The 22,772-nt window shown below is 38.2% G+C and overlaps 1 protein-coding gene and 1 long non-coding RNA gene across 7 annotated transcripts in view; one reads left to right on the top strand and one right to left on the bottom strand.

The window, feature by feature from the left end:
• LOC102389717 overlaps positions 1 to 19,232 on the bottom strand; it is a 63,249-nt gene extending 44,017 nt beyond the window's left edge. For both annotated transcript variants that reach the window (XR_003102417.2, XR_326730.4), the window contains exon 1: positions 18,928 to 19,232. This is a non-coding gene — a long non-coding RNA (uncharacterized LOC102389717). The remainder of the gene's footprint in view (positions 1 to 18,927) is intronic.
• Positions 1 to 22,772, top strand: part of NR6A1 (nuclear receptor subfamily 6 group A member 1) — a 232,304-nt gene that overhangs the window by 82,799 nt on the left and 126,733 nt on the right. The window lies entirely within an intron of this gene.

Raw genomic sequence — 22,772 nt, 5'->3', positions numbered from 1 at the left:
CTGCATGGGAAGAGGCTCTCCATCATTTGAGAGAAATACTTGATTTGCTTCAGCAGGCATGCAGAGGAGGGTAGCCTTGCTTTTGGGGTTAGGTCTGGGATGAGAGCAGGTGCAACTGCAGCTGACACTCCTTAATCAAATCTGCTGCTGCTGCTGCTAAGTCGCTTCAGTCGTGTCTGACTCTGTGCGACCCCATAGACAGCAGCCCACCAGGCTCCCCCATCCCTGGGATTCTCCAGGCAAGAACACTGAAGTGGGTTGCCATTTCCTTCTCCAATGCATGAAAGTGAAAAGTGAAAGTGAAGTCACTCAGTCGTGGACTCTTCGCGACCCCATGGACTGCAGCCCACCAGGCTCCTCCATCCATGGGATTTTCCAGGCAAGAGTACTGGAGTGGGGTGCCATCACCTTCTCCGTAATCAAATCTGGCCTTGTTTAATTTTTAAATAGTCTAAAATGTTTTGACATAAACATAAGTGAACCGTTTTGGGCTGTCTGGCATTTACCATAGTACCTTTTACAAGGGGGAGGTGCTCAGTGACTAAAATCAGTCACCATTTATCGAACACCTTCTGTATGTACCGAATGCTGATGTTGAAGAAGATCTTTTTTCAAAGATCTGTCTGGTAGGAGGCACAAACTTAAACAATTGCAAATAAATTGCAAATCGCTAATTTTATTTGTTGACGCAGTTCAGTATTTTGTTCATTTTGTGAGTCAGCTACAAAAACCAGAACACAGGGTTGACCTCATAACCTAAGAACAAGCATGGGATTTCTTTTTAATTCTAAAATGTGCTACTTGTTGGCATTTTTGCCTCTTTAGATACCTCTTCTGCCTTGCCCAGGAATGAAGATTTGTGGAGTGTGGAAAGAAAATATTAGCATAATGCAGAAAGACATTTCTGAGACAGCTTCTAGGATTGATTATTCTGTTCTAAGCAATCTTCCCTTATCTAAAAAGATGTGAAGATGCACCAGTCTCTCTAGCTCACTGTGTAGGTTATCAGGCTGTTGTAAGGTGAAAGTAGGAAAAGTAATTTCCTTCTCTCTGTGGAATGTAGGCTTCCTTCATCTGAATTGTTGCACAGTTAGGGCAGAGCCAGAAAGCGCATTTACCCCCTAACTATTTCTGGACAGATGAGGTCATATTTCCTTAGTAGTGATACAGTTCTTGTGTTTAACTTGTTATTCTTTCAGCCTTCCTCCCGATTTTTAAGGCTGAGTAGATGAGTGTTTTTATTGGGCTTCTCTTATCTCTAAGAAGAACATTAAATTGCCTATGTCCAAACTTATTACCTCCCCCCCTTTTCTTGTGGCTGTGTTGCACAGCTTATGGGATCCTAGCTCCCCAACCAGGGACAGATCCAGGCCCTCAGCAGTGAAAGCAGAGTTCTAACCATTGGACTGCCAGGGAATTCCCTGAAAGTAAAAGTCACTCAGTCATGTCCAACTCTTTGCGACCCCCGTGGACTACACAGTCTGTGGAATTCTTCAGGCCAGAATACTGGAGTGGGTAGCCTATTCCTTCTCCAGCAGATCTTCCCAACCCAGGAATTGAACTTGAGTCTCCTGCATTGCAGGTGGATTCTTTATCAACTGAGCTAATTTCCTCCCATTTCTTTCAGACAAAACATGTATACCGCTGCTATTAAAATAATAACAGTTTATACTTATATGCTATTTATGTTCCGGGTTTTGTCTTTAGAGCTTTATAAATACAGCACTTAAAAAGAGTTATCTAATCCTCACAACAGTCCAGTGAGATAGAAACTTATGTTTTCAATTTTACAGGTAAAAACTGAAAGGCACAGTAAGGTAAGTAACTTGCCCAAGATCACATAGCTAATGAATGGCAAAGCCAGGCTTGGAACTCAGGAATTTCAAACCCATCGTGTTCTTAACGAGTGCATTATACCATTTCATATGCAGTTTGATGTTGAAGGACACAGTTTCCTTAAAGTAGGAGGTAATAATAATATCTACCATTTGAGTGCCTCCTGTACAGGCATTATACATGTCATTTTACTTCTTTTCAGTCTTAATGCAAGTGTGAATTGGTCCCATTTTGCAGATGATAATATCAAATTTTATGGAGCACTTAATATGGGTCAGGCATTGTACTTAATTGCTTTACTTTGTATTATCTCATTTAATGTTCATAGTAGTGCTGTGGATAATTACTGTTCTCATTCTGGATACGAGAAAACTGAAGCTGGAGATGTGCACTTGCCTAGAGTCAAATAGCTAAGGAGGTCTCCTGCTCATTTTTGCTGTATACTAGAAACTAACATTGTTAATTATATTCCAATATTTAAAAAATTTAAGATATATGTATGCACACATATGTATGTACATATATGTGTACAAATATGTACAGATAGCTACTGAGAGATAGAGTTAGGATTTAAATACAGGGTCTGTATCCAGACCCCAAGCTCTTGATACCACATAATAATGTGAAGCAATAATTAGCTATAGATGTTCTGGTGATGAGAAGAATCTCAGAAGACAGAGCCTAGCTCCAAATCTGTTTCTCATCTATAATCCTCACATAGTTTGTTGATTAATTGTAAGCCTTGCTTTTCGTCTTCTTCTTGTTCTCATAACAGAAAAACTTGAAGTGTCAGAGATGGCCTTCTTGTAAGAACACAGGAGGTCCTTGTCTAACTGATTTAGTGAATTTGTCTTTTATTAACGCTTTGAATTTTTCTTTAATTCCATTTGCTGGGCTCATCTCTCTGTAGATTTCTTTCCATTATCTTCACAGGAATTCCTAGAAGTTATAGTGGGGGGAATCTTAAGCATGTATAAGGCTCTGTTTTTAAATACAGCACTTTAGTGTATCTTTATTTTGCTTCCTTTGGATTGTAAATTTATTTTCTTTACAACCTAACGTGGTGTTGGAGATTTTTGTTTTAAATTACTTTTTAACATGAGAACCTTTACATGGTCATTGAGTCTTAGCTGCATTCAAGTCTTGAATCTCAAAATTCACACATTCCCATTGGCAAACTCAGAACTAATAATTTCAGAAAGGGAGTATGTTTTCTGCCCCTTTTTCCTTTCCTAAATAGCTTTCGTCTTTCTTGTCATTCTAGATTTTCTCTTCTTCATCTTCAGTCAGTTGTTCACTGCGATTTATTAAATCTACCTCCAAAATACCCATCAAACTCTGGTTCAGGGTACTCAACACCACTAGAAATCAGAAAAATGAAAAAATTTTAAAAATGATATGCTACTACATGGCCACCAGAATAGCTAAAATTAAAATAACAAAAAAAACCCTGACTATGTAAAGTGTTGGAGAGAACAGCTGTAACACCCTTTACCAACAGAAATAGAGTGTAAACTGGTACAAACATTTGAAACTCTTCAGTAATAACATCTTTGGAAGTTGAACATAAGCAGTTCCATTTCTAGACATATACCCAACAAATAGTGGATAAAGTATATGCTGAATGAACACTTACGAGAATGTTCATAATAACATTATTTGTAGTAGTCCCAAACTGGCAACAACTAAACTGAAGACTGTTGAATATCTATCAGCAGTAGAATGGGGGCTTCCCTGGTAGTTCAGTGGTAAATAATTTGCCTGCCAATGCAGGAGACCAGGGGTTTGATCCTTGGTCTGGGAAGATCTCACATGCTGTGGAGCAACTAAGCCTGTGTGCCACAACTACTGAGCCTGTGTGCTCTAGGGCCCGGGAGCTGCAACTGGTGGAGCTTTAGAGCCTGTGCTCCACAATAAAAGAAGCCACGACAGTGAGAAACCTGTGCATCGCAGCTAGAGAAGAGCCCCCTCTCACTGCAACTCGAGAAAGCTCACACACAGCAATGAAGACCCAGGACAGCAAAAAATAAATAAATAAATTTATATTAAAAAACAACCCAGTAAAAATGGGTAAATAAATTATATAATTTACAAAGTAGAATACTGTATGGCAGTGATATGGACAGACCGACAGTATGCAGCAGCATGGATGAATCTCCTATACAAAATGTTGAACAAAAGAAGCCAGACATAAAAGATTATATAATATGTGATTACTCTTGGACTGCAAGGAGATCAAATTAGTCAATCCTAAAGGAAATCAATCCTGAATATTCATTAGAAGGGCTGACTCTGAAGCTCTAGTACTTTGGCCACTGACGCAAAGAGCCAGCTCATTAGAAAAGACTCTGATGCTGGGGAAGATTGAAGGCAGGAGGAGAAGGGGATGACAGAGGATGAGATGGTTGGATGGCATCAGTGACTCAATGGACATGAGTTTGAGCAAGCTCTGGGAGTTGGCGAGGGACAGGGAAACCTGCTGTGCTACAGTCCATGGGGTCACAACAAATCAGACATGACTGAGCGACTGAACAATAGTACCTTTGTGTAAAGTTCAAAAATAGGCTAAACTAATCTGTGGTGATAGAAGTCATAATAGTACCTTTACTGAGAGGATATAATTACTGTGAGGGGGGGCAGAAGAGTTTTCTGAGAAGTTAGTAATATCCTATATCCTGATTTGAGTGTCGGTTTCACAAGTGTGTTCAGTTCAGTTCAGCCGCTGAGTCGTGTCCGACTCTGCGACCCCATGGGCTGCAGCACGCCAGGCTTCCCTGTCCATCACCAACTCCTGGAGCTTACTCAAACTCATGTCCATCGAGTTGGTGATGCCATCCAACCATCTCATCCTCTGTCATTCCCTTCTCCTCTTGAACAAACAAAATTTAAAAAAGCAAGTGTGTTCACTTAGTAAAAATTCTTTGAGCTGTATATTTGAGATGCGTGTGCTTTCCTGTATTTTTACACTTGCTGTTGTTTACTCGCTCAGTCATGTCCGACTCTGCCATCCTATGGACGGCAGCATGCCAGGCTACCCTGTCCTTCACTGTCTCCTGTAGTTTACTCGAACTCATGTCCATTGTGTCGGTGATGCCATCCAACCATCTCATCTTCTGTCACCCCCTTCTCCTCTTGAACAAACAAAATTAAAAAAAAAAAAAACAGGCAGAAGCTTGGTTTAAAAGTTTGAGGAGAAGCATAAGGCTCAAGGACTTATGTGTTAGATCATTTCTAGTTAATGACTTGGGGTTAGTCACTTAAAAGTGGCTTTAAATAATGACTTTTTAAAATTTACAGTATAAAGCTGGAAGGAGTCATACCAAACCAATAATACTTGGATCAAGGGTAGGGTTTTGAGAGAATTGGTGGGGTTTTGCTTTTTATTCAGTTAGCATTTCTCACATTTTGAGTTATTTTTCAATAATATTTTAAACATGCTTTAAACAATAATATTTTAAAAAGCAACTTTAATGAAGGAAATGTTAAGTAAGTAGCATGACAGGTAAAGTATCTTAGATACTTGAGATCATGTGGAACTTCTGGTGCCCTGCAAATCAGATCTCATTTAGCCATGTTTATTTTATAATTCAGTCAAACAGCAAGGGAATTGTTCAGAGGTTGAACAGAGCAAAATGTCAAAGTAAAACAAGCCCTGGTCTCTTGTTTACATCTTTAAAAAGAAAAATTGTGGCAAACCCCACATAATGTATTTTAAAAATATACAGTTCAGTAATGTTAAGTAATTTCACATTGTTGATCAGCAGATCTCCAGAACTTTTTCTTTTTGGAGACCAGAAACTCTGTATTTGTTAAACAGCTTCCCGTTTTCCCTTCCAACCCCGTCCTTGGTAACCACCATTCTGCTTTCTGTTTCTATAACTTTGACTACTTTAGATAGACCATATTATTGGAAGCATACAGTATTTGTCTTTGTCTGGCTTCTTATTTCATAATGCCCTTACGGTTCATCCGTGTTATAGCATGTGACAGCCTTTGCATCTTTTCTGCCACCATTGTAGTCAAAGCCATCATCTATTCATCTGAATTACTGAAATAGCCCAAGTATTCTCCTTGCCTCCAGTCTTGTGCTTAGTTGCTCAGTTGTGCTTGACTCTTTGCGACCCCATGGACTATAGCCTGCTAGGCTCCTCTGTCCATGGGGATTCTCCAGGCAAGAATACTGGAGTGGGGTGCCATGCTCTCCTCCAGGGAATCTTCCCAACCCAGGGATTGAACCGAGGTCTCCCGCATCACAGGCAGATTCTTCACTGTCTGAGGCACCGGGGAAACCCAGTCTTGCCTACCTCTAATTCATCTTTAACCCAGTGGCTAAATGCAAATTTGACTTTACTTAAAATCTTGATGCCCCAACTTAGATAAAGTCTAAATACTTTAACCTGAGAAAAGCTTTCACTATGGGACCCTAAAACACTGATTCTTAAGTCACATCTATTTCCTCATTGCTTCTGAACTTGGTACACCCTTGGCTCCCAAACTAGATATACATCTTAATTTTTTTCTCAATCATATTATTTCCTGTTCCCAGTCTGTATTTATTGACAGTGAATCTTGAATGAATCATGGGGTTTACTGAGGCTGTTTGTCAGATGCTTTTGCATGGAGCTAACCTAGTGTGTTAATGTCAGTATGTAATTTAGTAATAAAATAATACTTCTCATTTCCTAGATTTTTAGACTTTTAGACAACTAAAAATAGTCTGATCTAAAACAAACAAGCAAAAATCTTAAACATATTAACCAAATTCCTGTGAGGGGAAGGCTAGAGGGGGCAGAAAAGATGGGGAAATTATTTTTAAGTCTTGGTTCCACTTGGCTTTTTAAAACAGGATATCTGAAAGGTTTCTCTCTCACTCACTGGAATTTAATCCATTTAGTGTGTATTGAGGGTCTGTTGTATATTCAATTTTGTGAGTCAACAAAAGTCCAGAGAAGTCTGTATATCTTGAATGACTATACATATTTCAGTAATTATCCAATTCAGATAACTTCTTTGGTTTCTCAAGCAGGGTCTTCTGATCTAGATGGAAAATGACAAGTGTGTGGAATGCATGTACCCACCACAAAACCAAGTGTGTGTGTATTGTATGTGTGTGTGTGTATTTTAAAGCTAGTCAGATTGAGTGACAGTTAACATATTAAGCTGTAAAACTGAACTAAAGTCACCCTTTTTATACAAGTTTAGTGAATTACTATGTAGGGTTGGAATGAGTTTCACTATTTGAACCTGACAGAGGAAGCCTCTGCTTACCCTATCAATTGTCTCTATTCCTCTTGAGCTCCACCAACATTGTACATGTGGTTTCTTGAATACACAGGTTGGTCTCTCATGTTAGTGCTTTTTGCTCACACTATTTCCTGTGCCTGAAAAGCACCTTTTCTTTTTCTCTATTTTTCTACAAATTACATTTATCTTTCAGTATGCGTCTCAGATGTTCCTCCTAGTTGTCTACCCTTACCAGGTTAAGTGCTTTTAATTTGGGCTCCCATAATCCTGAACTTCCCTTTAGTACAGCACATAGAACACCATGTTATCTGTTTAAGGTTTGTCTCGACTACTAGATTGTGAGCTCCTTTTGCACAAGATGAAGGCGTTTTTGTGCTTAACGTGCTATAGGGTAAGTTTTCATTGACTTTTTGGATGAATAAATTGAACTGTTATTGAATGTTTGATAAGAATATTTGAATGAGTAACAAAAGACCAACTTTAAACTTACTTTAAATTTGTGATTTCCAGCCACAAATTTTGAGCAGTGCAATTCTATTTTTGTTTAGATCATATCCACCAGCAAACTTGGAACAACTCTGTCTGGCTCTTTCAAAGAAAAAAACTTCCTAAAGGAAGAGAACTATTAATAATTGAATACTACTCTGTTGGGCACTGGGCATTTTGTCATTTAAGATAGCTGTATGAAGAACTTTAGTATTTTCCCATGTTACAGCTGAGGCAACTGAGGCTCAGAAAATGTTAGTCAGGAACTGAGTAGTAAAGCTTGAATTAAACCCATGTTGTTATCAGTTCAGTTCAGTCACTTGGTCATGTCCAACTCTTTGCAACCCCATGAACTGCAGCACACCAGGCTCCCCTGCTATCACCGACTCCTGGAGCTTGCTCAAACTTATGTCCATTGAGTTGGTGATGCCAGTCAATCATCTCATCCTCTGTTGTCCCCTTCTCCTCCCACCTTCAGTCTTTCCCAGCATCAGGGTCTTTTACGGTGAGTCAGTTCTTTGCATCAGGTGGCCAAAGTATTGGAGCTTCAGCTTCAGCATTAGTCCTTGCAGTGAATATTCAGGACTGATTTCCTTTAGGATTGACTGGTTTGATGTCCTTGCAGTCTAAGGGATTTTCAAAAGAGTTTTCGCCAGCACTACAGTTCAAAAGCATTAGTTCTTTGGTGCTAAGCTTTCTTTATGGTTCAGCTCTCACATCCATACATGACTACTGGAAAAACCATAGTTTTGACTATATGGACCTTTGTCAGCAAAGTATGTCTCTGGTTTTTAATATGCTGTCTAGGTTTGTCATAGCTTTTCTTCTAAGGAGCAAATGTCTTTTCATGGCTGCAGTCACCTTTGGCAGTGATTTCGGAGCCCAGGAAAATAAAGTCTGTCACTATTTCCATTGCTTCCCCACCTGCTTGTCATGACATGATGGGATCAGATGCCATGATCTTCATTTTTTGAATGTTGAGTTTTAAGCTGACTTTTTCACTCTCCTCTTACACTTTCATCAAGAGGCTCTTTAGTTCCTCTTTGCTTTCTGCGTTAAGAGTGGTGTCATCTGCATATCTGAGTTAATTGATATTTCTCCCAGCAGTCTTGAGTCCAGCTTGTGCTTCATCCAGCCTGGCATTTCTCATGATGTACTCTGCATATAAGTTAAATAAGCAGGGTGACAATATATAGCCTTGACGTACTCCTTTCCCGATTTGGAACCAGTCTGTTGTTCATGTCCAGTTCTAACTTGCTTCTTGACCTGCTTACAGATTTCTCAGGAGGCAGGTAAGGTGATCTAGTATTCCCACCCCATTTAAGAATTTCCCATGGTTTGTTGTCATCCACACAGTCAAAGGCTTTAGTGTAGTCAATGAAGCAGAAATAGATGTTCTTCTGGAATTCTCTTGCTTTTCCGATGATCCAGCAGATATTGGCAATTTGTTCTGGTTCTTCTGCCTTTCCTAAGTCCACCTTGAACATCTGGAAGTTCTTGGTTCACACACTGTTGAATCCTAGCTTGGAGAATTTTGAGCATTACTTTGCTTGCGTCTGAGATGAGTGCAATTGTGCAGTAGTTTGAACATTCTTTGGCATTGCCTTTCTTTGGGATTGGAATGAATACTGACCTTTTCCAGTCCTGTGGCCACTGATGAATTTTCCAAATTTGCTGCTGTATTGAGTGCAGCATTTTAACAGCATCCTCTTTTAAAATTTGAAGTAGCTCAGCTGGAATTCTGTCATGACCACTAGCCTTGTTCGTAGTGATGTTCCCCAAGGCCCACTTGACTTCACACTCCAGGATGTGTCTGGCTCTAGGTGAGTGATCTAATCATCATGATTAGCTGGGTCATTGAGATCTTTTTTGTATAGTTCCTCTGTATTCTTGCCACCTCTTAATACCTTCTTGCTTCTGTTAGGTTCATACCATTTCTGTCCTTTATTGTGCCCTTCATTGCATGAAATGTTTTCTTGATAACTCTAATCTTCTTGAAGAGATTTCTAGTCTTTCCCAGTGTGTTGTTTTCCTCTATTTCTTTGCATGGATCACTTAGGAAGGCTTTCTTATCTCTCCTTGCTATTCTTTGGAACTCTGCATTCAGCTGGATATATCGTTCCTTTTCTCCTTTGCTTTTTGCTTGTCTTTTCAGCTATTTGTAAGGCCCTCTCAGACAACCATTTTGCCTTTTTGCATTTCTTTTTCTTGGGGATGGTTTGGCATGTTGTCACTGTCTGTGCTTTTTTCTCTATATTTTGCTACCTGCCCAAAATTAAGAATTCTAGTTATCTGTTATCAAAAAGTAAATGTGAATTTCTAGGAACTATTAAAGCTGAAGTACCTTAAAATAATGTTAATGATAATTTTGCTTTACTGTTAACAACAGGCTTTCACGTTCACATGTAATCCAGAAATGCCGTTCTTTCAAGATATTATATATCCATTTAAACAACATTAAAGTATAATCATAGAGCATGGGTACAGTGGACACTAGTCTATTTTTGAAAACACTGGGTTTCCCCGAATTAGACTATATTGTTTATACTTAAGTAAGTTTTTGAGAAATCATATAGTTCTTTCTACTTTTTCTTGAGACTTGAAACCTAATAAATAAATGATATCTAGCTATTTTAAAAGTTCCATGCATAATTTAGACTATATACTTGCTGACATTCAGGAATCTATTTTCATCATTTGTAAAATTGCAATGTACTGTCCCATATTCTCGTGATCCTGGAAGCTAGTTCCTTTCAAAGTTAGAAGCAGAAAAAAATTTACCCAGTTTTTGACAGGAAAAATTTTAAAGGGAGGTAAATGTGCCAGCAAACCATAGAAAATCAAACTGCTGAAGGGAACTGAGCAATTTCCCAAGAACCACTCATCTGGACTCTGCTTCTTCCTAGCACTTTTGACAATGGACAAGCTTTCCAAGCTGCAGTATCCTCGTCAATAAAATAGGTGCTAATAACAGTACTGGATTCTTGAGGTGGTTTTGCTTATTAAATGGCATGTTTAGAAAAACACTACACAGGTTCTGATACGTTCGGTTCAGTTCAGTCGCTCAGTCGTGTCCCACTCTTTGCGACCCCATGAGCTGCAGCACTCCAGGCCTCCCTGTCCATCACCAACTCCCGGAGTTTACTCAAACTCATGTCCATTGAGTCGGTGATGCCATCTAACCATCTCATCCTCTGTCGTCCCTTCTCCTCCTGCCTTCAATCTTTCCCAACATCAGGGTCTTTTCAAATGATACGTAGTAGACCTTTAATAATTATTTGTTATTATTTAGGAAGTGTGTGTTTTTGAAACATATTAGTTATATATAGATAACAGCCCTAACAGATGCAAAACTTTACCAGAAATCTGTCCTTTCACACGAGCTGATCAGCTTTCGTTTTTGGAGCAGGCAGTTACTGTGACAACTTCTCTTCTGTTATGTACGCATTCTCTAAAATATCGACAGGAAACCTGGATCATCATTTTCTCTTAAGGATAAATCCCTCTTTTCAGATTGAAAATAAGCATTTACAGGGAAAATTATGAAGAAATGAAAAATGGTAGTAATTTTATTAGTCCATGGGAAGTGAGAGTTTTTTTTTTCTTTCTGTCATGATTTGAATTCCTCTTGACTGTAGGTACTTGGATAAACATTATTTTGTGCTGATAAGTGGTCATGCAAGTGGAATCTATTCAGTTAGATTGTATTGGATTTGGGCTTTTTTTTTTTTTTTTTTAAGAAATTTTGATTTTTAAGTTGATCATTCAGTACATTGTGTGTCCTGAAAGGTTTTCCTTTTTTTTAGCCATGGTATGAAGTATTTAATGTTGCAACAATTAGGCAGGGCAAATGTTTCATAATGTAAGAGGGCCAGACTGGTAAGCATACTAAAGGCTAGTGTTTCCAGGAAAGAACTTAAGGACTTCAGATGTTTTCTTGTACATATACCTGAAACAAAGGTGTCATTCAATAAAGCTTTGTTGAATAAGTGATATTCTTGGTTATTTTCTTGCTTTGCTAAGAATTTATAGTATTTTATTGCATTTGGGAAACCAAAAATTTATATCCATGTTTAATATTCTTTGCTGCTTCCTAAAATTTGAAATTAATTCAGATGTCAAAATACCAATTTTGTGCATCCTAAATTATCATTACAATTTTCCATGTCATTTTGTAAGTAATTTTATAAAGTATATCACTATAGTTGACCAGGAATTTTCTTTAAGAGACATTCCTTTCTCAATGAGGCTTATCTATAATGATCTTTAAAGGAAAAGATATACTTTCTTTGCCCTGCTTGATGTCTGTGGTAGACTTGAGAATCCAGATCTTTTAGTTATGTTTCGTCTGTACAATTTCTGATTAAGTTGACTGAAATAGTGTACTACTAGAAATAAAATGTCCTACCCTTTAAAATCTGTGTGAGTGCAAGGATCCATTTCACCATTAAAATCCTAACTTCAAAGTATTTTTTTTCTCATATATTCTTGCTGTCTTGTGTTTAGCATATGCAACCAGAAACTATTTAATAACCAGAAATAGTAGTTCATCCATTAATGACTCTTTTTTTTTTTTTTCCCATTAATGACTCTTATTCTGCTTATCTCTTAACACCTGAAATATGTATTTTAGGTACATATATGCCATTGAAACCTTTTGTTATTAAAAAAACTAGAGTAATTCTCAGATGCATGGATGTGAAAGCAGGATGGATAATAGTAACATCTTCTATTTTTAAAACTTGAGCTATGTTTGTCAAGCATCTGTGGTATTCTAGGCACTATGCTAGGCACTGACAATTACTTTTCACAGCAGTTCTTTGAAGTAGTAGTATTCCCTCCGCGTTCCCCACCCCCAACCTCCCGCTCTGCACCCGCCCGCCCCAGAGAAGCAGATTTGTCTAGGGTCATGCAGTTGGTGAGTGCTTAAGCTGAGACTGGGTTCAAGTCTTTGTGACTATGATGCTGAAGGATAGGATCTTTGTTTTGTTTGCTATTGTATGTATATTCAGAGCCTAGAATGAGGCTTAGCATGTACTAAGCATTCAACAGATAGCCTTTGAAAGAATGAACTGTATACCTAGAAGCTTTTAAGTGGCCAAGCAGAAGTAGACTGTCTGTTCCAGTAATACAGGATTATATAGACAAGTGAGCCTGACAAAATGTAATGCTATTAGAAAGCCAAATGGAGGTACTTCTAACAAAATCTAGATCACAGTAACATATGACAGATTGGGAACCTATTTTTTGATTTAACTGTCAAATTTGTTCTAAGTACATTTGCCAGATCTCTTTTCCACTTGACTTTGATATTCAGTGAACAAAGAAAAGGCAAAAGACCACCTGATATTGGGTCCTTGCTGGTGGGGAAAAAAAAATCTGTTTGGAAATCCAAGTTCTGTAAGTATTGAGAAACTAGAATGGTATTTCTTGATTGGGATTTGGATAGCAGGAGCCTCAGATTCTGTGGAAATAACATTGTGCTGTTGTGGTATATGGATATACTTTATCTATTGTTAACAGTAACTCTTGATATAGTCCTATGACAACAAAGACTAAATTCCAGTTGGAAAAGAGTTAATCCAGTTAATATTTAGTTACCTCATAGATATGGTTCTAATTTGTACAGAAGCCCAGTTGTGACTAGCCCTAGCCATGCCTTCTCTTTATATTTATCGTCCATGTCTTAGATATTTTTGGTTGCTAACAGCTAGCTGTGTAATCATAATGGTCGTAGTATGTACCATTGAAGTGGTAAGTTCTAAGAGCATAGTCTTAGGAGAGGGAGTGAAGGAAATATGTATCACATTTAATGCTCCAGTGTATCATGGTCTTTTCCCAAATTAGACAGTCCTAACTCAGACCACCTTTACGCTGTCCCCTGCAGAAATTATCTTCTTCTTCATCATCATCTATCAGAAGGAGCTGAGCTTTTGTATGAGATAGTGGTTTGCCACAGATCTGAGTAGTGATCACTGTGAAACCACTCTGTGTATTTGAAGGTGTTTCCTTAATTGCTTGAAATCCATTAAGATCTTATAGTTTAGCATCTCTTTTTACTTGAATCAAATGGAGCTAAGGGTGTACGCTCTTTCATATTCTTATGAACTTGAGCTTCAAAGGATGGCAGGGCAGTTTCCCCAAATGATTGGATCCATTCTCAAAGTTTCTAAACTCACATGCCTACTATTTTTTAAATGAGGTGACTCCTAGCAATTGTTATCTCAGTTAATAACTTAGCAGCTCCATGAGGGCAACTTCTGTATCTGTTTTGTTCATCATTCAGCCTGGGTCTAGCACTGTGCATGATACATGTTTGAATAGTCTCTGGCAGATCAAAATTTTTCACCTCCCAAGTGCTCTGTCATTTGGCCTCCAGTATAGATGTATTTTTTGAACCACCACTGGTAACAAAGATTCATAAATGACTTGTTAAAAGTCACCTAGCTAAATAGTGGCAGAGCTAAAATTTCATGCTGTATCTAATCCAGCCAGTTTCTTGGATGTGAACCTAGGTTTTTGGATTTTACAGTATAGCACATTGTCTCCCCTAAACGTAGTTCTGCTATTTGCTTTTGAAAATCTCTTGCTTTTCATGCTCTGAAAAGATTTTGTGACATGTTCAACATTCTTCAGTTATTTGGCATCATCATTAACAAACACCTACAATTTCTAGTTTCTGCTAGATTATTTTCAAGATTTAAATGATTCTATAGATAGAGTACAGCTCTTGCCCAGGAATTCCTTCTCTGACTGGTTTTATTTTCTTTTTTAAAGTTTTTATTGAAGTATAGTTGATTTACATTGTTGTGTTAGTTTCAGTTGTATGGCTTTGATTTTTAAAAGACATGAATTTTCTTTCTCATACCTGCAGGAAGCTATTTTAATTTCTTAGTCATGGGCAGTATTAGAATTTTCATGTTTTTGTTTTAATCACCAAGAATTAGTAGAAATGTTATTCAAAAAATATCTCCAGGAAATATTATTTCTTAATTTAAGAAATGATTCTTATATACTAAATAGCATTAAATTAGTATTACTATTAAAAACACCTCATGATATTAAAATTTGTTGTTCCATCTACCTTTTCAAATGATAATTTTCTTATATTCATTCAATCCATTTAATATTTCTAAGACTTTGTGAAATTCTTTGTGCAGTGTTGACAGCTTTCATCTTCATATGTTTGTTTTAATTAAAATTTAAACAGAGAATTGTCTGTGCTGTATATCAGCCTTGACCCTTCTATTTCCATTCTCTGTGTTTGGGAAGAGTCTCAGACCGTGAATTGAACCTTAAGCCCTTACTGTATTTTCACAGAATTGACATTTCCAGAGTATTTTCTAATGTGCCGGGAGTTCAAGATCTTTTATATATATGATCCTTGAACCTTAAAATGACTGTCAGGAAGGCATTAATATTTGCATTTTATGTATGAGGAATCTGAGACAAAGAGAGGAAGTGACTTATTGAAGATCACATAGTAAATAAGTGGCAGAGCCAAGAATCCAACCAGTGTCCACCTGACCTTAAAAACCAGTTTCTTGCACCAAGCAGGAATAGGATGGGTTGAGAATGCATCCAAATTGAAGAACCTCATATTCATGTTTATCATGTCTGTTTTATTTGATGGTAAATTTGATGGTTAAGACATGTAGTCATGACACTAAATGCCATTCTGGAACATTTTACTGTGGCCACTGCTGCATGTCTGTCATTACTGTCTTAATATTCTTTATAACCTTCATTATAGACCAAGGGAAAAAATGAAGTCTTAGGTTTCAAAATGTCTGTTTTAGACATCTCTGAAGTATCATGGTACTCACTACCTTGTCACTGTGGTTTTTGCTTAGAGATCAGTTTCTTTCATGTCGAGCTGGATGTGCAGTTGAAAACGTGTTCTGGATATAAGCATGGTCTAGTTGGGCTTCCCAGGTGGTGTTAGTGGTAAAGAACATGCCTGACAATGCAGGAGACATAAGAGATGTGGGTTCCATCCCTGTATTGGGAAGATCTCCTGGAGGAGGGCATCCAACCCACACCAGTATTCTTGCCTGGAGAATCCCATGGACATAGGAGCCTGGTGGGCTACGGTTCATAGGGTCGCAGAGTCAGACATGACTGTAGTGACTTAGCAAGCATACGCTCTAGATCAATACTGTCCAACAGAACTTTCTGCGGTTGGAAATACAATTTTTGCTTTGTCCAGTATAATAGTCACTAGTTACATATATGGGGCTATTGAGTGCTAGAAATGCATGCAGCTAGTGTGACTGAGCAACTGAAATTTAAAATTTTATTTACTTTTTATTTAAATTCAAATAAAAATAGCCACATGTAATTATAGCATAGTTTGAGGTTGTAATTGATCCTTGTGTTTGGTGAGTAATGATAGAATTTGAAGAAATCCAACAATTAGTAGTAGTTTAAAAGTTGCATATTGGTTTTCCAACAACATAAAATTTGGTATGTGTTTATCCTAAAGCCATAGGACCAAATAGAGTACAACAGTTCATATTTCCAAAGCACTTTTTGATCATTCACAATCTCATCTGATGAGTATTTCAGGTATGATATCATTTGGGACTTGTGTTTGCTAATGGATCACAGAAGAAAGAAGAACAAAACCATTTACAACTTTGTTGTGCCGTGTCCCCTCATTTTGAAATTGACATCATTCTGGCCCCTTGGTGCTCAGGTTGCAGCATGAAAGCTTGCAGAGAAACCCATGTACTGTTCTCTTCTGCTCCTTGAGATCGAAGAATATCCCTCTCCCCTCACCTAGAATTACCAGTAATGTCATTTCTTATATCTAAAGAGAAAGTGGAGATGGTTTCTATATTTAGCCGCAAGCTATAATAGTTTGATAGCCAACAAAAGAAAATGTAGTTTTCCTTTCTACAATTTCAAAGTAAATCCTCAGGGCTTCAATTTTAGTTCTTTGTTTTGGAAAATACGACCCAGAACTCAGAAATGTTCTACCTAAGATTAGTTTTTAAATTGATGTTTTCCAAAGAAACTTTGGATGGAATTAAATAATAGATTTTATATGATAACTTGAAAATGAATTTGTTTCCCTGGAGTTTTGATAGATTCAGCTTCATTTTGCGTGCTTGGTCTTATGAAATAATTTGTAGACCCTATTAATTTTGTTATGTGTCACTTGTGCTACTTAGTGTATATTTTTTGCTGTCATTTTATTTGTAAAATACCCTTCTCCTTTCTATCAGAGCTCACAACTAATCAACTCTGGGTGCTTTTGATTTTTCTGACTATGCCAGGGCATTGAATGAAGTTCCCTGTAGTGAGAAAAGATAGCACATGGGACTCGTGACTTTATGTACTCCAACAATAGAGCTTTTATGACATTGGAGGTGGTTAAAAAAGCTAGAAGTAGCTCTTAAACATGGCATCGCTGTGTTGCCCTTTTTTTTTTTTTTTTGTATTCTTAGAGCTGCCAGGAGTGCATCGGGCCTGTAATTTCCTGTTCTCTGAATCCCCCATCTTTCTCCAGCTCCAAGCTTTGTGTCCCACAGCCTGTGACTCTGTGCTAACAAATCGCTATTGTCCAGTGGGGCGAATGGTGGCTGGAACTAAAGAATTGCTGTCTGGTTTCTATTCAAATCCAGGTAGTGAGATATATGAATGGACTTTTCGAATCGTCATGTGAATAACGTCTGCTCGGCATGAAGGCTCAGAGCCATACTAGGAAAGATTAACTCCTAGGCTGACCACTAACATTTTTTGTGATAGGAGGTAGAAACATTCCCAAGTATCATTTTATTCATACTTAATATTCCATTTCATCTTCCAGAAGTAGAGTTAGCCATTCAACTATTTGGGCACTTTTCTCTCAAGTGGTAGTGTTTCTATTGGTAATATGGAAGTTTGGGAAAATGCTAAGTTGTTTTTAACGTAGAGCACTGTTGTTTTCTGTGAAAAGTTTCCTATTTTACATCTAAATGACATAAAGTTATCTTTGTAGCATACTTGCAAAAATGAGAGAGAAAGAGAGAGAGTGGCTTTCTCTGAGAAATCAAGCAAAAGTGCTTTCTAACCATTGAAGGGAAAATCTCCTTTTTTCCGGTGCATTCTGAATACTTCTTTGCTTTTTTTTCCTCCCAAAGCACAGATTTATACAAAGAAAATAGAAACAACTTCAAATGCAATATATTAACCAAACAAGCAAACCTCCTTCAAATTAGGAACCATCGTAAACATTTGTAAGTATAGCAGAATCGGGATTTTTTAAAATTAGGTTGGAAGCTTGACTATAATTCATAATTCTCATTACCCTTGGAAAATTGTTATGTTATCTTTATCCTATATACCTGAAAAAATGTCCACAGGCTTAAAGGGCCATGCTTTTTACATTCCTTCCATATCGTAGGTACTATGGAACGAGAGAGCCTTTTATGTTTCTTTTTGTCTTAAACTCAGACAGCTTTGTAAGCAGTAGTGTGTAGATTACAAGAGTTAGACAAAAGCAGGCGCGACTGAGAAGAGTTGAGGGGGGGAGAGCTTGGGGCACTTCCTGTCACTCAACACATTCCAGATCACTAAAAAATTTCCACACCCTCTGCGTTTCCCTCTTGCCCACCCCAGATCCCAGTATTTTCTGATTCCATATGTTGTGGTATTCATCACACTCCTTTGCTATCACTGGGCCCTGGCAAGACTGCTTCAGAGAAGATGCATTCCTTTAGATTGCACAAAGCATAGCTGGGAAAATGGCTGGCAGTTTCAGAATCTAGTCACGATCGCACGCATGAGCACCTCACACATCCATGCCCCTTTCCCCCCCTCTCCCGCCCCTGCAGCTGGCTGACCTGTCTCACCCACTGCTGGCCTATCGAACGGCCAGGACTGTCTGGTTTTGGCTCATGCCTTTGTCCATGTCTGGCTTAGTTCCTCTCTGTCTACGCTTGCCTCTACCCCCACCGCCCCAGGCGGCACAAGTGTTTGGCCACACAAAACTACAGATAGAAAAGGTGGTAAAAACTTCAAACTTTGCTAGATTTTCCAACAGTTTATTCTTTCGTTTATTCAATTTCTCCCTTCTTTAATACTTCATTTTAAGAAAACAAATATGAAATTAATTATCTAAAGGCAAAGAATGCAAAGCAACCTTTGTGTTCCTTATAATAACTGACTTCATAACTCTCTCCAGCTGCGTTATGGGGTGTGTATAAAAAGCTTCTGTTCTGAGAACAAAGGAGCACGTGCAGAAATGAGACTAAAAAATCCACTGACAGTATTTCACCACACAAATTACTTAAAAGATTTTAGTCAAGACTCTCAACAGATTCAATGTTAAAATGGTTTTTAGTTTAAAAAAAAAAAAAAATTGAAAGTGCTTACCCAGTAAAAGAACCGAAGTAGTCCTGAACTGTTACGTAAGACTTTTTACAGTTGGATCTTTGTCAAAAGGGGGTGGGGGTGATGGGAGAAAGCAGCAACAACAATCAAAAAAGTTCGAGCTGCTGTGGCTTAGAGGACAACTTCTGTGTTTCCAGATAGGATTCTTGCTGCAGAAATGGAACTCCCAGCCAGCACAGCATCCTGTCCCGGTAGAGAAATGAGTTTGTCAGTTTGAAAAAAAAAAAGGTACTGGAACCCAGACTAGACGAGGTATTGAACCGCGCCAGATTTCCTTGCAGCCCTGTCTGCTCAGCTCGCATTGAACTATATATGACCCAGATGATGGACAGAAGCACATTCAGTCATGTGCACACTGGAAGAAAGCGGATTTGCTGGTCCCTGGCAGTGTTGGGGTTTGTCTTCTGATTGGGCTGTGCCCTGATCAGTGAAATGTGAAGCCCTCACCATTCAGAGGCCGTAATTCAGGACTGGCAGTTTGAGTGTCTGGCTGCCTCTAGTCACTGAGAGAGACTTTGAAGGTGTTGCTTTTGTTTGGTGACATTACCCACTCAGAGGCTACTTACACCTATGTACTAGTATTTGGAGCAATGCTAGTCTTTCTGAAATGCCAGAAGGAAGCCAACTTGGCTTGAATTCTGTATCATCTTCTTGTTGATGAACTTTGTTCTAACTTAGCCCAATTATTTGATTTGAGAATTTTTGTGATCTTAACCAAGGCTTATGTCTAGACCACACCCCAGCTGTGATTTTATGGGTTTGATAAGGTAAAAATAAAGGTAGCATTTGACTTTGAAGCTTCCTAGATGATATAAATTGTTCTTAATGAGAATTGGATGGAAGGACAGCAGAGAAGTTTGGGATTCTGGAGTCTTTGAATGTGCTAGGAAGACGCTTTATCTCTTACTATTGCCTTTGTGAAGCTGTCACTCTTATCCTAGTCCTTAATCACATAGGCAGCTGCTGGGGGGAAGCTACTGAAGTGTTTACCCCGTTGAACTGTGACATAGTCTTTAATTATGCAAGAACCACAGTCTACTCTCTCTAGTCTATCTGAACTAGGGTCCTTGGGATTTATTTTCTGTCTTTCTGGGCCACTAGGAAACAAGGCCATTATTTGGACTGTTGGTTGTGACATTTTTGTTTAGTGTATGAAAGTTGCTTTGTTTAATGTAAATTGACATTAAAAAAATTGAATAAAGTTGTTTTATGGGAGCTTAGCACTGATAATAGGAAATCTACCCTACATGGACCAATTGATTCCCCCCACCCCGCTCCCCGGGGACTTTCTTGTCTCTTTAGGAATTAGCTTATATATAATCCTAAACTGGTATTTAGACATAAAAATACTTTGGTTTATTTTCTGCGCTTTTTAGACTTTTAGAAATAAATCCACGGGCAGTGTATAACATCTGTCAATTTTGCTGTAAATTCTAGGTTTGGGTGTTTAAGGACTTGTTGTTTCTTAGATGTCATGTAGTATCTTATATATGGTGACTGCCTAGGAATTCTCTTGTCTTAACCTGGAGAAGCTGAGTTGATACACTGTGGGATATAACAGTGATCAAAGTCAAAGAAAAGGGATGTTCACTCTCTGTAAACTACAGAGCAGTCATTCCTTTTTTTTTTTCTTCTTTAAATTGTGGTAAAATACACATAACGTAATATTTATTATTTTAACCGTTTTTAAGTCTACAGTTTTGTAGCATTAGGTACAGTCACATTATTGTGCAATCATCCCTGCCATTTACTCCAGAGCATTTTCATCATTGCCCCAAACTGAAACTTTGTACCTAACATAACATTAACTTCTTATTCCTTCCTCCCCCAGCCTCTGGCAACCACTATTCTTTCTGTCTCTATGAATTTGACTACTCAAGATACCTCATAAAAGTAGAATCATACAGTGTTTATCTTTTTGTGACTGGTTTACTTCACTTAGCTTAGGGTCCTCGAGGGTCATTCATGTTGTAGCATGTGTCAGAATTTCCTTCCTTTTTAAGTTTGAATAATATTCAGTTGTATGTATAGACCACATTTTGTTTATCCTTTCATCTGTTGATGAACACTTAGTTGCTTCTACCTTTTGGCTATTAAAACAGTCATTCTCTCAGATTTCCCCGGAGGTCCAATGATTTAAGAATCTGCAGCTTTACAGTGCAGGGAATTCAAGTTCAGTCCCTGGTTGGAGAACTAGGATCCCATATGTCCTTTTGAGCCCTCACCACAGCTAGAAAATCCGTGTTCTGCAACTAAAGATCCAGTTGATACAATGAAGATCCCACATGCCCCAGCTAAGATCCAACAAAGCCAAATAAATACAACAAATTTTTTAAAATATGTTTTAAAAAAGACAATCATTCTTGACCATTCTTGTAATCTTAAGAGGGCTTCTTTACAGAGCTGTTCTGACCATCTTAAAAGCTATTCCTTTTAATAAGTTGGAAGCGTTTTGGTGTGCCTTTTAACTCTAGACTGACTGCTGCTGCTGCTAAGTCACTTCAGTCACGTCCGACTCTGTGCGACCCCATAGACGGCAGCCCACCAGGCTCCCCCGTCCCTGGGATTCTCCAGGCAAGAACACTGGAGTGGGTTGCCATTTCCTTCAATGCATGAAAGTGAAAAGTGAAAGTGAAGTCGCTCAGTTGTGTCCAGCTCTTAAGGACTGCAGCACACCAGGGTCCTCCATCCATGGGATTTTCCAGGCAAGAGTACTGGAGTGGGGTGCCATTGCCTTCTCCAACTGACTAGATCCTAATATCAAATTTACTAGAACAGGGCAGATTCTTTTCAGGCTTCTTGGATGAGAGTTAATATATAATTCTTCCAAGCTTATTTTTTATGGGGTTATCTTTTCCTTTTTTTGAGTTTCCCTAGTGGCTCAGAGGGTAAAGTGTCTGCCTGCAATGCAGGAGACCTGGGTTTGATCCCTGGGTCGGGAAGATCCTCTGGAGAAGGAGATGGCAACCCACTCCAGTACCCTTGCCCAGAAAATCCCATGGACAGAGGAGCCCGGTAGGCTACAGTCCCTGGAGTTGCAAAGAGTCGAACACAACTGAGCAACTTCACTCTTCACTCTCTTTTCCTTTTACACTGTGAGCTCTTCCTGGGCAGGGACTATGGTCAATTTTTTTTGAATTGTGCCTTTTATATCAATAAAAATTAGTTGGAAGAGTGTGAATTAATAATAGAATAATAACTGATTTTATTGGATTTTTATTATGTGCAAGACTCTAACAGATGTTTATTCTATGCATTATTTAACTTTCAAAACAACTCTGAGATAAGTACTGTTATCTTTGTTTAATATTAATAAGTAAGATAACTTGTTCAAGGCTTCACAGCATTTAAAAGATAAAACTGGGATTTGAACCTTGTCTCTTTTGGCTCCTGAGCCGTTATGGAAACTTAATAGTGAGACCATGGTCAGTGTGTTTAAAAGCAGATTAAGCCTATGCATTGATTCGAAATCAGTTATTCTTTCATTAGGCATCAGGAGCTATAGCCCTGTGATAGATATGATTCCTGAGTGGATACTTGGAGGAAAGCTTGCCAGTTAATTACTTGAACCGTCTATAGGGCTGAACAATCCCTTGTTGAACTCAGTTTGCAGATATTCCTGTGTATGTAAATTCTCTTTCTTACATTATTTTCAAAGTGCAGTTAAATGAATGCACTAAAACAAATGTGTCGATGTTCTTCATATATATACATATATATATATATATTTATATTGTACTGTTCTAGGTGCTAAGAAGAGTCAGGAATAAAAAAGAATGCTTCTCTGAGGAAGTGAATATAGAAGCTGAAAGACAAATGATGACAAG

The sequence above is a fragment of the Bubalus bubalis genome, chromosome 12, assembly GCF_019923935.1.
Source record: "Bubalus bubalis isolate 160015118507 breed Murrah chromosome 12, NDDB_SH_1, whole genome shotgun sequence".
Lineage (NCBI taxonomy): Eukaryota > Metazoa > Chordata > Mammalia > Artiodactyla > Bovidae > Bubalus > Bubalus bubalis.
The sequence above is the reverse complement of the archived record's forward strand: the minus strand, read 5'-3'. Positions and strand labels throughout refer to the sequence as shown.